This window comes from Saccopteryx bilineata, chromosome 1 (genome assembly GCF_036850765.1).
Source record: "Saccopteryx bilineata isolate mSacBil1 chromosome 1, mSacBil1_pri_phased_curated, whole genome shotgun sequence".
Lineage (NCBI taxonomy): Eukaryota > Metazoa > Chordata > Mammalia > Chiroptera > Emballonuridae > Saccopteryx > Saccopteryx bilineata.
Window position 1 is genome coordinate 159,468,605 of NC_089490.1, and position 16,040 is coordinate 159,484,644.

Here is a 16,040-nt window from a genome sequence, read left to right on the forward strand (position 1 = left end):
ACACCTAGGCTATATGTTATCACCTGTTGCTCCTAGACTACAAGCCCATATAACATGTTACCGTACAAAGCAGCACAGGAGAAAATGATGTGATCAAGAGGCGTGCTAAACACTGATGTACGAGGCTGCTGCTGGCATGACACAGCACACTGCTTTATAGCAAACATTTTTTGTAAGTAGAAAGAGTATACTCTGAAATAATTATAAAAAGTGTAATATAGTAAATACATAAACCAGTAACAGTCATTTATTATCACATTATACACTACACATAACTGTACTGCTAGACTTTAATACAACTGACAGGGCAGGCTTGTTTACACCGGCACTGCAAACACGTGAGTAATGCACTGCGCTATAACGTGGTGACGGCCGCAATGTCACTAGGCGATAGGAATTTTTCAGCTCTATTAAAATCTCATGGGGCCACTGTCACATATGTGGTCTGTCACTGAACTAGCCGTTGTGACACGGCACATGACTGCCACTAAGTCAAAGCACGAGGATGTCTGTCAGGCACTCACATTCTCCAGCTGAGTTGGCTTCAAACCAAAAAAGCCACAGAAATGAGCTGTGCTAACTGTCCTTTCCTCATTTTACACTTGAGAAAACTAACTCAGAGAGTTTAAGTGACTTGTTCACTATGACAAAGAGCCTGAATCAGATTTGGTCTCCTGACTCCAGATCCAGGAACCTCCCTGCCTTGGAGTGGCCAGCGCCCTGCCTCCAACAGCAGGTGTCAGCTGGTAACGCACTCAGGGTGATGGAAACGAGGACCAGGGAAGACCATCCAGGGCCTCGGCACGGTTCATCCCACGGTGAACAGAAGCTGTTCTGAAATCGGTATGTGTCATTTCTGCACGCTCTGAGGCATCCCTGTACCCCCATCACTCACATGCCAGAAAGCAGGGAATTGGGTAATAGCGCTCTCTACATTTTACAGACAAGAAGAGCTCAGGAGAAGAGCAACGCTAGAGTCCCTGGTGATGCTTTCATCAATGCCCTCAGGGTTCCAACCACAATGGCACTCCATGACCACCAGGGGTCCTCTGGGCCACGCCTTGACCTTCAACTTCCTCCACCATTCCAGAAAACAAAAATGCTGATCTTCCAGGTCCCTCCGTGATCTGAATCAGTCAACAAGCTTATTCTTGAGAAAGCCTTCCCAGGACCAGAGTCTCCTACTCAGGGAGCCTCAGGGAGAATGCAGATCCACACTTGCTCGGTCCCCACTCAGAGACCCTCTCCTCTACAAAAACCCTACACCGGAACATTCTAGATTTTGCTCCCCAGTAACTGGCATCAGTTTGGCTTAAATGAATTCTTATGAAAAATTTAAAAAATAAACCACAACACTAATGCTCCCCCTCGCCAATACCTTGGGAGAGAGCAAGAGAATGGTCCTGCAGAACCTCTTCACAACCTGTAATAAATACAGTGTGATAGGAAAAGGGGTTTTCCCAAGTCTTTGACTCAGAGCTTCAGGGGCTGGCAGCAGACAGCATGGCATCTCCACCAAGAATGCCCTAGAAAGAAAGAAAAGGTCAGAAAAGGTTGGCCCCTCAGCACCCTACAGAGCTCCTTCCTGTTCAAGTGTCTGGTGACGTCAGCTTCACAATAACAATAGAGAGGAGGAAAAAAATGTAAGAAGAAAATTCCTGACCACTACCAAAAGAAAGGTATATCCAAGCTAACTCAGTTTTTTAAGCCCTCACCTCCCTTCGTTCTCGAAGCCTCACACCAGAACCAAGAACCTCCGGCGCTCAATGTAATTCCATTAAGAGCCCAAGGTGAAGCTGCAGTGCCACCTACAGACATCAGGTGGCAGTATCCACCCAGACACAGAGACAACCCTTTTCTAGACCAAAAAAAGTGGTGGCCACCCCCACTTTCCACAGCAGGAAGTTTGAGGTTTCTACCTCTGAAAATGAAGAAAAAAAAATAGTATTTCCAAAATTCCTGGGCTGCCCGTCTCCAGACGGAGCCTGAAATATTCAGCTAACAGACTCTGGCGATGTTTTTATAAGCCTTTCTGTTTCTTTCTTTTTCTAATCTAAAGAAAAAATATTTTATTCGGTTTGAGAACCCACACCTTCCAAAGCCTGTGGGGTTTGCAGAGTCGGTGAACCTGCCTACTTCCGGTCTGTTCCTGTGTATGTTTGCTCTCGCCTCTGGCCCTCTTCCAAATTCCACACTGAAATATGCTTTATTTTATTCATTTATAGTATAGCCAAATCTTAATTTTTAAAAGCAGAACAGAAAGTAGGAAGGGAAACTGCCTCTAAGTGCCTCCTAGGCACTAGCTTTCACAAGCTGCATCTAATTTAATCCTCAAAACAATCTGAGATTAACATATTGTCTTTTATTTCGGATGAGGAAACTGAGCCACAGAGAGCTTAGGTTGCTGAGGCTATACAGCTAGGAACCGGCAGCCTGGAGGCCGAGTGACCTCACATCTCCCTGGTGTCAAAGGCCACAATCCTGCCACTATTCCAGGAGGTGAGGGATCTCTCAAAATAAAACACTCCATTATCTACATGGTGTTTTTCCCCTCCTTTGTTAGTGAACCTTGATAGAAAATAAAACAAACAAAAAACCAGCTTGATCCTGCAAGTCTCTACTTCTTTTTCTTTGTACAATTTCTTTCCTTGAAAATCTCTTTTCCACTGACTTCTTACCTACAAAATAGAGGTCAATGCTTTCGTCTAACCTTGTTAAACAGTCCAAGTCACTGTTAATCATTTAGTGGTTTGGGAAGACCTTTATATACACATTGGCCTCTGAGAGGGAGCAGAGAGATAATACAGTCTCAAAAGTTAAAAGATTTTAGCCAAGTTTATACTAGTGACTGATAGAATGAAAGTAGGCTCGGCAGCATCACCAGGTGGGGGGCATTGCCTCTCCTGTATTTATCAGAACATTCATTCATTATGACATTATGGACATGGCTCTACAGATAACAGGGTCCTTTAGGGACTCCAAAGTGGATTACAGCACCTACAGAGGTCGGCTGTGCAGGGGGTAGAGGGGCCCAGTTAACTCTGGACCTTAGAGTGACTTTTCAGGCTTGCCTATGAAGGGTCCTACCCTCCCTCGTAGCACACTTCTATCCATCTAACTGATAATACCTATCAATCCAATCTTCAAACCTCTCTTCCCTGATCAATACTTCTATTCATTCCCCTATTGGCTTCTTTCTTGGGAGCAATCAACGGTCCATCTAAAGCAGCCATCCCCTAACTTGCCATGATTCTGGTACAGCAAAGAGAAATCAAGAAACATCCTTTTCAGGATAACAATAACAATGTTTCAATAGGTAATCAAATCCCTGTTTATGATGTTACATTCTTGACTATGGAATTCCTTGACTGAAACAAATTCAAGCTAGAGGACTTCCCCTTCAACTACAGTTCTAAGGGGATCCTGAACCCTCTTATGCTTCTCACTCCTTCCGCTGTCCCCAATAGGAGGGGTTGGCTATCCAAGAATATGTATTTTGGTCAATGTTCAAAAACGGTTAGCCCCTTTCCAGGCTCAGCAAACATATTCTGATGCGCTAATAGCCCTTAATGAGGACATCTGCCATCAGTTAAATAACTGGAACAGACAGAAGAGGAAAACAAACCCTCTCTGTGGTTCTGAGTTGCAAATAGCTATTTGACATGTGACTGTTGCCGGACAACCACATGTCTCAGCACACGTACGTGTGTGTGCACAATGGCTGTTCTCTCCTACCACCCAGCGACACTGCAGCAAGCCTTGACATCGCCTAGTGGCACTTCTAGGTCATAAATCAAAATGATTCATTGCATGACTAATAGTTTGGGTTCATCTTTTTTTTTTCTTTTCTTTCCTTTTCTTTTGGTTAAGGACAGTTAAGTTTGGAGTAAGATTCCCATTTGCTACATCTTGGGTGCCTGCTACAAGCTCTCTAACGAACAATTTATGGACCAAGGTGAGGGACAGCAACCCTCTGCCAACAGTTTCAGGTTCTCGACTAAAAACCTCAGCTTTCTATTTCAGTCTCCACTGGGCAACCCCTGCACAGAATGCCAGTTTGAGTTTTTAGTAATACCTCGCATATCATCCTTAACCTTTTATCAGAAAGTTGCTCAGTTTATGTTGTTGTTTCTCTTAATCTGTGAAATTTTGCCCTGACCAAGTAGTTCAGTTGGTTGCAGCATCATCCCGATGTGCAGAGGTTGCAGGTTCAATCCCTGGTCAGGGCACATACAAGGAGCAACCCACAATTATATATATAAGTAGAATAACAAATTGGTCTCTCTCTCTCTCTCTCTCTCTCTCTCTCTCTCTCCCTTCTGCTCTCTCGAAAATCAATTAATATTTTTTTAATCTGTAAAGTTTTAACTTAAATTATCTTCAGTGTGATGTTCTAAGCTCATCCAAAGGTTAAAATGCAGCAAACCACATCTCTTCTCTTGTAACACAACTCAATGGAGACGAGGATTCCCAATTATTTTCCAGTAGCTTTTAGCAAAGGACCATCTCTGTTGACAGATGCCAAGTGGCAGTACAGTTACAATCCTGTGCAGATATGTCTATGGTCCTCTTAAAGTGCAGGTCACCACTTGAACTTGGCAGACGCAAGGTGTCATTCCCTGCCATCACCACCCCAATGCTGCCGGATGGTTCTCAAATCATTCTTTTGTTCGTTTGTTTTTTGTTTTTCCTACCAACTGGATTGCCTTCTCCAGAAAAAGTGAAAAAAAAAAACTCACTTCACTGAGCATATACTGACCTTGTCTTCCCAGAGGACTCTTTGGCCAGCCTGGCTTTGGACAGAAATCCCTCCAACAGTAACCAAGGGCCTGAGCTAATACTTTATATCTCTCAAGTTATTTAACAGGCCCAGTTATACCATTTTTAAAATGTGTGGTGTGCATTTTAGATTTTCACAATACAAACTTAAGATAAACAGCACTGAACATATCAGTGACTGATTCAATACAGTACCAACATTTCTAAATCAGCTGTTCAAAGAATGACCACTTGGATTTTCCGAGCATTTAAATTCTTGTCATCTTCTGAAGGTTTAATAAAACTGGATTACAACGCCTCAATGTATAATAGTTTAGACTACCCATACAATTAAAATTATAGATTATCAGGATTGACAGGAACCTTAAAGGTCGCCCATCCCCCATTCAGTGGCTGGAATCCTGGTCATGGCAGCCCCTGCAAGTGAACATCCAGCCTTCCCATTACTTTAATACATGTAACAGAATAACGGAAGGAAAAATAAGGGCCCCAAATAGCAGTGCTATTTTCATATTCCAGCAGATGGGCTGTAGAAATAGGTCATCTGATTTTATTACACTGAATTTCTCCAGCAAATAATAAATGACCCTGATCAACAAGTACTTTTGTTGGTCCGACTATATAACAGTCATTCAATCAAGAGAAAGAGACCACTCCGTTTACACGACTGGCAGGGAAAGAAAGTGGGGTTTTTTTTCACAGTTCTACCCAGGAACAAGCACACTTCCTCTTCCTTTACACCTAGCTCCCCATCTACCTCAAAACTGCCGCTGCACCTCATCCCTTGCTCTGTCATGCAGACGCTACTCTGAGTTACATAAGACAATTCTCAGCACAGTGCTTGGTGCACAGTTAGGGCTTAGTAAACTCTATTTCTACTAGAACCAGTGGGACAGCATCTTCCTTAGACTGCAAACACCCTTTGAGGGCAGAGGCCATAGCTTGCTTGTCTCATCAGGATTATGATTTTAAGGAGATGATATTCCTGTGAGGGAGGAGAGCCCCAGATTCAAAAGGAATGTGTCCTGAAGAATATTACCTGCTGTTTGCCTTAAAATGAAGACAGGGCTCAAAACAGCTGAAAAATACTATACAAGGAAGCAGGCATAAGCAAAACCATGCTTACAATGTGTTGTGAGAAGCAGAGAGGGTGTCCAGCACTGCTTTGTACATGCATTGGGGGGGGGCGCCCATGCACATGTGTACGTGTGGGTACGTGCATGCACTGTGGTTAAACCTGATTTGCACTGTGCAAAAACTATGTGAGAGTTCCAGCAGGAGGCGTGGAGATGGATGACTGCTGACTCGGCATTTTACCCAGAGCCTGCAGGAAGGAGGGAACCGGGGCCGAGTATCTCCGGGAGAACAAGCCTCAAAGAATTAACAGTTTTCTCAAGCAGTTCTCAAAGTAAGCATATAAGAGACCCGTGCATTAACTCCAACCACCCATGAATAAATGCTTACACAGCTCTTAGGTTTACACTCACTTTAATACACACATTTAGGAGCTTCCCTTTTTTCTCCCTAACCTCCCAGAAACTCAAGAAAATGTGGAGGGACAATCATTTTACAGCTCAGAAAAATGATGTGCTTAAGAAAGTTCCTTATTTGCCCAAGCCAGCAAGCAATGGCATTTGTCACTTTCCTGGCTGCTCCCTAGTCCAGTTCTCTCTTCCCCACAAGGGGAGACCCAACAAGAAGATGGGGGCTCAGGATGGCTGTGCAGAATGGAGGGTTCTGGAGTTCACAACCCTAATGGCTTTACATTGCCTTTTTTTTTTCATTCAAAACACTATAAGGAGGAAAGTGAGTTTCATTGAAAAGAAGGGCCCCTGGCTGGTTGGCTCAGTGGTAGAGCACTGGCCTAGCATGTGGATGTCCTGAGTTCAATTCCCAATCAGGGCACACAAGAGAAGTGACTGTTTGCCTCTCCACCCCTCGTACTTCTCTCTCTCTCTCTCTCTCTCTCTCTCTCATCTCCTCCCACAAGCATGGCTTGATTGGTTTGAGCGAGTTGGTCCTGGGTGCTGAGGATGGCTCCGTGGCCTCACCTCAGGTGCTAAAAACAGCTCCTTTGCCACGCAACGGAGTAATGGCCCCAGATGGGCAGAACATCGCCCCATAGAGGGCTTGCTGGGTGGATCCCAATGAGGGATTAATTTTTTTAAAAAAAGAAAGAAAGAAAGAAGGGATCTCAACATAGTTATAGGAAAGAGAAGCAAAAGTTGGCAACAAAAGAACTACCCCTAAAACATAAAACATGGGAGATGAGAATTTTAAAAGCCTAATAATCCAGGGCCCATTAGCATATGGCCCTGAGTGGTGCACACACCAGAAAGAGAAGACTGTGGCAATGATACCCAGGGTGCCAATCCTGAGACACAGGAAAAAGGGTTCCGTATGTTTTCACTTCTTTAAGAAAGCAGAGAAATGCAGACTAGACTTTATACACATTTTTCATTTACATGGTTAAAATAGAAAAACTTTCAAAACTCAATAGTCATTTGAATGAATAATGGCATTCCCCATGGCACTAAGTAAACAGGCAGTGGGGCCTGTAGGGAAGGTGAGAACCACCTGGTGACTTGCCTAGCTGAAATCAATATAATAAAAAGACAGCGACCCTCTCCTGCCGCGGATCATCAGAGCACACAAAGCAGCTGCAGGTACCGCACTTAAGAACAATGTCACCTGGTCTGAGAGACAGGCCAGGAAGGTGAGATGCCAAGCGAAAAACGAGAACCCACGCTCGTGCAGACAAGACCAGTCCACCAGCGACAGCAAGCCAAAAAGACAAACTGGTAAGGAAAGGGACTGAGGTGCCCAGTACCGCTCAGGAATCCCAGCCTCACCCGGAGCCACCGTCCAAAACGTAAGCCGATAGTAAATAAGCTGTAATCTCGGAACTGATATGCCACAAGACAAGAAACATGTGCTGTTGGAATGACAGAACATCCTAGTGGCTGATAACACTTAAAACTCTGAAATAAGAGCTGGATACCAGGATTTGTTCCAAGACAAGGATGGCGAACGGGCCCACGGGAACAGAGCTGTTTGGCCTGAAGGGAGGTAACCAAGCTTCTGAGGATTCACTTTTAACCCAATTTCCCCCTTTATTCTCACTCCCACCCCCAGGAGTGCCATGGCTGAGACAATTGACAATACATGTTTTCTAGTTCAGAATGGGGGGCAGCTGCTCACCCACCACCCCCAGGAGTGCCATGGCTGAGAGGAAAGAAAAGACTGGATACCACGAAAGTCCTACACCCAGCCCATCACAACGGAGACCTATCTGGTTGGGAGAGGCTGTCACGGCCCACTGCAGATGCTCACCTCCCCCTGTGTGACTTGCAGCAGTTAGCCACCATCTCAAAGCCTTAATTTCCCGCCCCACCTTTGAGAACAGTGCCCAGCATCGGGAAGGAACTCATGATGTGTTCCCTTCCCCTGCCCTCCTATTTTAGACGGGAGCCAGAGAGCTAAATAACACAACAGGCCACTCTGACTGCTCAGTAGCCACACTCAGGCTGGCATCTGGGAAGGGAGGTTGTAAAAGGACAATTGACCAGAATCAGGAATACAACTACTGACTCCAAAGGAAATCAAGATGTTGACCATGGGTGAGCCACTAATTAATTGAAATCATAACAAAACTGATGGCAGCATGATAGGGGAACCAAGAAATCCAATGCATTCCATGTAGAGGCGTGCTGGGCACAGTGAACCAACCTCAGGGTTCAGGCTGAGTGCATTCAACACGAAGCCCAAAGCCAGGCCCCACAGGGCTGGGACTCAAATAATTTAACAACCGGTTCTCTGCCCTAATGACTGTTTTAAGTATTAAAAAAACAACATACTGAAAGGTAGTTTATTATTTCATGCATTTAATACTTAAGAATAACAAGAGGTACACAAAACTAGATTATAAGAGTTTAAAAATATTAATGAAAAATATTAAATAATGCCTGACAAAAAGCAATAAAGCTGTTATTTAAGATATTTCCAATGACAGCTTGTCATTCCCCTGGGTTTTTTTGGCACTTTTTCTCTTTACGTTATATGTTTGTTTATTGAAGTAACAAACACGAGGGAATTAAAATGTTGTATTTCATCATAGGTATAACAAGTTTTATGCAATGAGTAAACAAATATTACAAACATAGTTTCATCAAGTTTTTTTCACCTATGGATGAAATGAACATTACTACGGGCACTTCAAATACGCTGTTGCACAGATGAACGTTAAAAAGGAGTAACGAATGTAAATTTGTGATTTCTACATCGGGCAGTTGCCCAGGCTCCCACCTTAGAGAGAACCCTGATTATAAGTGCCATTTGAACAACTAGTTTGCCAAACTCAACAAAAAAGTAGGTATCGGCTCTGCCGAACCGGTGTGAACCGGCTGAGTCCCACCATGAGGACCCACCACTGTCCGTCTCCTACATGACCTGGCTCCTCATCTCACCCTCAGCAGACACGTCCCAATGCTGCCTTCCTCTCCCAACCCCAAATCTGAGTCTTGGTGCCCTGCCCAGGGTGGTCAAGAACTACTGCCAAACCTCCGGGAGGCAGAGGCTGGCCAGCCCTGTGACCGACCTCCAGTGCCACTCACTGCAGAGGCTCCGGTCCCTGAGCCCTGGATCGGCCGAGCTGCCCCAGAGCAGACCCACACAGGACACATTTTGCACCAACTCACCAGAAGCCCAAGGAAAGGGGCACCTCCGAACACAAACACCAGCATTTTTTAAAATCTGCTGATGCTCAACACATGTGCCAGGCTCTTGCTGATCAACTGAACAGAATCATTAAGAAACCTAAGCTTCAGACCCTGCCTTAAATTAAAGAACGTCAGGCCTAACTGAGCGCCCACCTGGATCACACATCCAGCACTTGTTCATAAAAGCGCTTAGTATGCTCCAGCGCTTTTAAGACTTTTGTGCTTTATAATTAGATAAATGAATCAGAATTTGCTTCTTTCAGGAAACTGCAAAAAAAAATAAATAACACAGCCAGCAATCTGACATGGAAGCCTGATAGAAAGACGGTTTTCAGGACTAAGCTCGTAAAGTTAGATCAATGTGCACGTTAAAAGTGTAAGTGTTTGACATACATTAAATAAGTCGAAATAAAATATGTAATGAATTTTTTTTTTAAATCTGCTGAGTGACTGACTGGAAGGTGAAATAGACACGTTTCCCCCAGAAAACACAAAGTCAGCCAAAGTAAAGAGACTACAGACACCATTAAGGAAGATCTTTTAAATACACAGTGAAAAATGAGCCCAGTGGGGGAGGGCGGCTTGCCCAAGGCACAACCCACGAAGGAAGCACCTTCTGTGGAGGACGCCATTTAAGGAATCTTTCTGCCCCGATAATTGTGGGGCTGAGGAAGAGGATGAGTTCAAACATGGGAGAAGGGTGGGGAAATTGAACGTGTGGTTATCCCAGTATGAGCTCAAGATATCGGGGTGTCCACTCTTAGGTGTTTCTCCTTAAATGGACAGGGTGGCAGCGCTGATCAGCGTGCTCACTGGTGTGGCTGCTCTAAACCAAAGCAACAAAATAGACGTGGCTCAGTCACAGAGAACAGACGGCCCACCACGCCTGAGGTCTGAGAGAAGTGAAGGACAAAATGGGTGCGCACTGAGTCGACCAAGAGCCCCAGACCGCGTCTGCACAGCGCGGGGGAGCCTCTGCCTGGCCTCGAGGACAGTCGAGGCACTAGCACCAGGCGGAACCTCACCCACATCGGCCGGCAGGTAGACTGTACTTACACAGTGCCAGCAGAAGGCTCAAATCTCCCGAGGGGAAAAAGGCAGTGCAATGTTCCCAAGTGACAAAATCACATCTAACTACTTCACTAGAACTGTCATAAACAGACAGGAGACAGAGGAAACCGATGCAACCTGCAGCCTTCCACAGACCGATGTCCCTTCAGTCTTGAATGTTCTACCTCCTCTCATTTATCCAACACTTAAGTGCCCGTCGTTGGCGAAGCAACTCACAGACTTTGATCTCGTGTCACCCCTCACAGTAACATCACCGTCTTCTTCTCCATTTTTATGTGTAAGGCAACTGAGACGCAGGGAGGTTAAATAACGCTCCCACGGCCACTGAGCTAAAAAGTGACAGAACTAAGATGTGAGCTCAATCAAATCTGTCAGGTCTCAAAAGCTCTGCTCTTTCTTCTATATTCTACAGGAAAACTACGCATCAGGTAAGAGGCTAGACGGACGACCTCGTAAGGTTGCCCTGACAGTAATGTGTGAGTCGCTGAGAGGTTACTGAGGTGCTGGTGGTGTGGAAATGAAACGGGCATTACACATTACAACAGCAAAGCACCGAGCGGGGCTCCCACAGCTCCAGGCAGTCACTATTCTTATTTACCACTTTTACTACAAATATCCCAAAAAGAATGCACAGTGAAACACTCAGGGCTGCAAAGGAGCTCTAGTTTCCCAGTTACATGACCATGGGCAAATTCCTTCACCCTTCTGGCCTGTTTCCTCACCTCTGAAAGGAGACAGACGGTGGGTCCTACTCCACAGGAAACGCAATTCTTTCTAACAGTGCCTTGGTTTTTTCAGAGTCACCCAGTTCCTCTTCCTAGAGACCTGAACTCCTCTGAGAGAGGACCCTGGGAAAGAATGAAGAAATGCACCTCGAATCTCAAGCACTGTGCCTGGCACAGAGTACTCAACACGTGTGTGTGTGTGTGTGTGTGTGTGTGTGTGTGTGTGTGTGTACACATACATATAAAGACTCCTCGCTCTGAGTCGTGACGAGCCAAACTTATGGAATGATTACAGGGGAGACTTTGTGTAAGTAGGGGGGGAAACAGCCAATAAATTTTAACATTGACAAGGGCAGTGCAATACACTTAAGGAAAAAAAAATCAAAATCATGCAAGAGTTCTGTGGCAACAGTTGGAATCCAGGAAAGGGACCTTTGTGTCACTACCAGATCACACTGTCATCCTACCGTGGTCACAAAGGCCAAAACAAACAAAAACATCATTTTGTCCGACACTGCTGCAAAAGCTCTAAAAACAAAACCAAACAAACAGAAAAGAAAACGTACCACCACCTACTCCCTATAAAGTTAGAGAATGGCCCACACTGGGAACACTGGCTGCTGCCAACCCTAAAGATAACTTGTGAACACAGAAGACAGTCACCTGCAGGGGCTGTGTGAGGGGGAGGGCGGGCCAGCGGCCAAGGCCGAGAAGGCCCTGGGAGCCCTGGGAGAATCTAGCAACTGGGAGAGATAAGGTGGGGGTGCTAACTCTGTCACCAAATCCTGAAATGACAGACGAGGGAGAGCCTGCTAACACTGGCGGGAGACCGCAAGAGGAGACGCTTCAGTACCCCCAAAGAAGGCAACGTAAGTGCATTCCTGGGCTTGGGCAATGGCTTGAATGCAATGGTGGGGTTCCTCTGGGGTCAGATCCAGGACTATGTTCATTAACATCTGTCTGTATAAGGGATCTGAAGGCCAAGACAAGGGAAACAAGGCTGCAAAAGGGTTCTGCCTCTCGCCAACTAGGTGACCAGTGGGAGCAGCCCGTGCCTTTCAAGAGGGACATAGCCAAGCCCTTCCTTGCTACACCAGCTCCCAAAGGCATGAGCTTGGCCCCATAGGACGATGAATTTTCAAGCTTTCCGGAAGTCCAGAGATCTAGAGATGATTGTCAAGAAGTGCAAATCTAGAGACACACGCTATTCTCCACCTAAAATGAAACCGGTAATAAAAGTGTATCACCAGGGTTCTAGGTTTTTTCTAAGAACACTAAAATGCTTCCACACACCTCACCCTGGGCTTGAGTGTTTAAGGGTATAGCACTTTGTACTCTAGAGGAGGCACAGAGAGCAATCACAGATGTGTTTGAAGGACTCCATTTAGGGAATGAACTGAATTTATCAGCCAGTCCACACGGGCTTGCTCATCCATCCTGTAATTCTGCACACAACCAACACGCAGGCCAAAGTTCTCGGGTGTGGGGGGACAGACCGAATTAACTATGAGGCCCAACCCTTTTATTCAACGAGTGCTATCTCATGAAGGGGGCGCACACCTAGCATACCTTATATCCTGCCCTAACCTTAGAAAACAATTGCTTCGTGTCTGAGCACGCTTCAAGTGTGCCCTGGCCTATATTAAGTCTAGGCTAGGAACTGACCTTGTCACGTGTCTTCATTAGGATATAAAATTAAAGTGCCCTATTACACTGCAATTCCCCTTTGTCAGTATCTACCCTAGAGAAACACTCACCTGTGTTACAAAGAGGCAAGTACAGCCAAGTTTTTGGTAACATTTGCAACAGTCGAGGATTTAGAAATAATTTTAAGTGTTCACCAATTAAGGGAAGGCTAACCCATGGCTTAGCCTCCTGACTCTAAAAAAGGCCATTCAGGAATTAAACAAAATCAAGAAGACCTACGAGAGGATAGGGAGCAAGCAGCACTATTTACCTGTGGGGCAGAACAGGGGAGACAATACTTGCAGTGCAATGCACTTCAGTTTTTAAAGTTCTGTAAGTATCAATGCATGCATGTAAAGCATTTATTTTTTTATTTTTATTTTTTTACAGGGACAGAGAGAGAGTCAGAGAGAGGGATAGATAGGGACAGACAGACAGGAACGGAGAGAGATGAGAAGCATCAATCATCAGTTTCTCGTTGAGACACCTTAGTTGTTCATTGATTGCTTTCTCATATGTGCCTTGACCGTGGGCCTTCAGCAGACCGAGTGACCCCTTGCTCAGTGACCTTAGGTCCGAGCTGGTGAGCTTTTTTTTTGCTCAACCCAGATGAGCTTGTGCTCAAGCTGGCGACCTCGGGGTCTCAAACCTGGGTCTTCAGCATCCCAGTCCAATGCTCTACTATCCACTGCGCCACCACCTGATCAGGCGTAAAGCATTTATAAAATACCAATAAATTTGTGGGAGTGTTTGTCAAAGAAGACTTTGCTCTGGAAGGTTTGCCTTTTCTTCCTGTGAGGAAGACCTTCATGTACTACCTATGTAATAAAATTCCACTTAACCACTTAATTAAAAAATAAAGAAACTGATCTTGTTCAATACATTTCAGTAATATGGGGGCTTGGGTGGGGACAGGCTTCCCAAGAGACCAGAGCTCAGCAGGGCAAAGCACTGGGCTTTGCAACATGGATCTTGTTTCAATATTACAAGCCCGACTATGTAACTCTGTGGATTGTTAAATTTATATGCTAGTTCAAGGAAGAGGCAAGAAAAAAAGAGAATGTGTTTGGGGTTTCTGGGTAATCCAAAGGGATGTCCTAGGAATCATTCCAGTCCTTCTAGCTGGATTCCAGCTCTCCAACACAACACACACACACACATGCCAATAATGGCAACCCTTGCCCAATCACATTTATTCCTAATATTAATCTGGATCCTGTGGACACTGAGGAAAATCTGAATACTCTTAGACCGACTCCAAAATATTACTGACTCACCAGGATTACCAAACTTTATAGGATACTGATTTTTAAACACACACTCCTTCCACTTCTTTAAAGCACTATGTATAAAGTCCTCAGAAACACAAAATCCTATTATTAAGAACTTGGTTGGCAAAACTAACCTAGGGTGATGGAAATCAGAGCTGTCGTCCTCCTGGTTGGAGGAGGATAATCTGGAAATGGTCATGAGGAACATTTCTGGGGTGATGGAAATGTTCTGTCTTAAAATGCATTTGTCAAAACTGATTAACCAGCACACTTAAGATCTGAGCGTTCCACTGTATGCAAATTATACCTCAATTAAAAAAAAAAAGAACTACTCAAACACAGTTTCCCAGCCAGCTGCAGCAGAACTTTGAGCTGTCCTATCAGACATCTGAAATCTCTGTTATGCTATGTAAAGAGCACAGAGTACCATGGCGACAGTCACCATAAAAATAGATAACAAGATTAAAATGGATAGAGGACACAGGAATTTAAGAACAGCACACCAAGAGCAATTCATTTTCAGCAGCAGAAGAAAAACAGAAAGAGAGAGGGAGTATCTCATTCCCCCTGCACGATGAAAAACAGCCACTAAATGTGGTTGTTTTTACTAAAAGTGTTTTATGACTTCCCAATACTCAAAGGACAAAAAAGGCTGAGAACTGTTGTTTCTGATTGTATTTTGCTTTTTTAAAAAAATATATAATATAGTGTAAGTTTTTCCCATCCCCACTCCACGTGGCCCAGGAGACAATTCAACCAGCAGAGTTGTTGGGCCGTACACTGTGCGCAGCTCAGAGGATGCTGAGATAAAAGAAAGCTGGGCCCTTCATCACCAAGGCACAGAGATGTCCAGTGTTAGTTCTAAATAACCAAATTCTGCCTCTATTTTCAAACTTCTAAAACTGTCATTCCCTGGGTCATGCACCCCAAAACTGCTTAAATCCATGTGAAGAGAGAGCACTTTCTTGCCAAACATTGATTTTTCAAAGCCAAAGTATGTGCCAGGAGCATGTGGAGATAAGACATCATCTTGTGATATTCTCTGAAGATGACGTAAACCTCTATTGATTCTCCTCTTTGTAGAGTTCTCTAAGAAACATTTGCTATGTGACTTAGCCCTGGCACCTGGCAGTGGCACCAACAGCGAAAAAAAAAAAAGAAAGAAAGAAAAGAAAGGTAATCCAAAAATATCAGGAAGAAAATCTAAACATGTAAAACTATCAGGGTGGTTTCTAAATAAATCATAAATTTAAATGAGCTTTAGACAAATTTAAACTAATCAAATTTTCTACACATAAGCTATAAAATAAAAAAATGCAAAATGAAACATTGTTACTCAAACCACAAATTTATTGTCAGATATAAACTATATATACACATTCTGGAAAAATCCCACTCAAAAGTTTCTTTACGCCTGACCAGGCAATGGTGCAGTGGATAGAGCGTTGGACTGGGATGCGGAAGACCCAGGTTCGAGACCCCGAGGTCGCCAGCTTGAGCGTGGGCTCATCAGGTTTGAGCAGGGCTCACCAGCTTGAGCCCAAGGTCTCTGGCTTGAGCAAGGGGTCATTTGCTCTGCTATAGCCCCCCGGTCAAGGCACATATGAGAAATCAATCAATGGACAACTAAGGAACTGCAACGAAGAACTGATGTTTCTCATCTCTCTCCCTTCCTGTCTTTGTCCCTATCTGTCCCTCTCTCTGACTCTGTCTCTGCCACACACACACACACACACACAGTTTCTTTAAATTGATCCATCCCAGCCCTGGCCAGTTAGCTCAGCAGTAGA

General features: G+C 44.6%; 1 protein-coding gene across 3 annotated transcripts in view; it reads right to left on the reverse strand.

Moving 5' to 3' along the window:
* ZNF395 (zinc finger protein 395) overlaps positions 1–16,040 on the reverse strand; it is a 52,782-nt gene that overhangs the window by 25,883 nt on the left and 10,859 nt on the right. The window contains exon 2 of one of the 3 annotated variants that reach the window (XM_066278590.1): positions 1,379–1,526. The exons of the other annotated variants lie outside the window; for them this stretch is intronic. The gene's annotated coding sequence lies outside the window, so the exon portion shown is untranslated. The remainder of the gene's footprint in view (positions 1–1,378; positions 1,527–16,040) is intronic. 3 annotated transcript variants of the gene reach the window in all.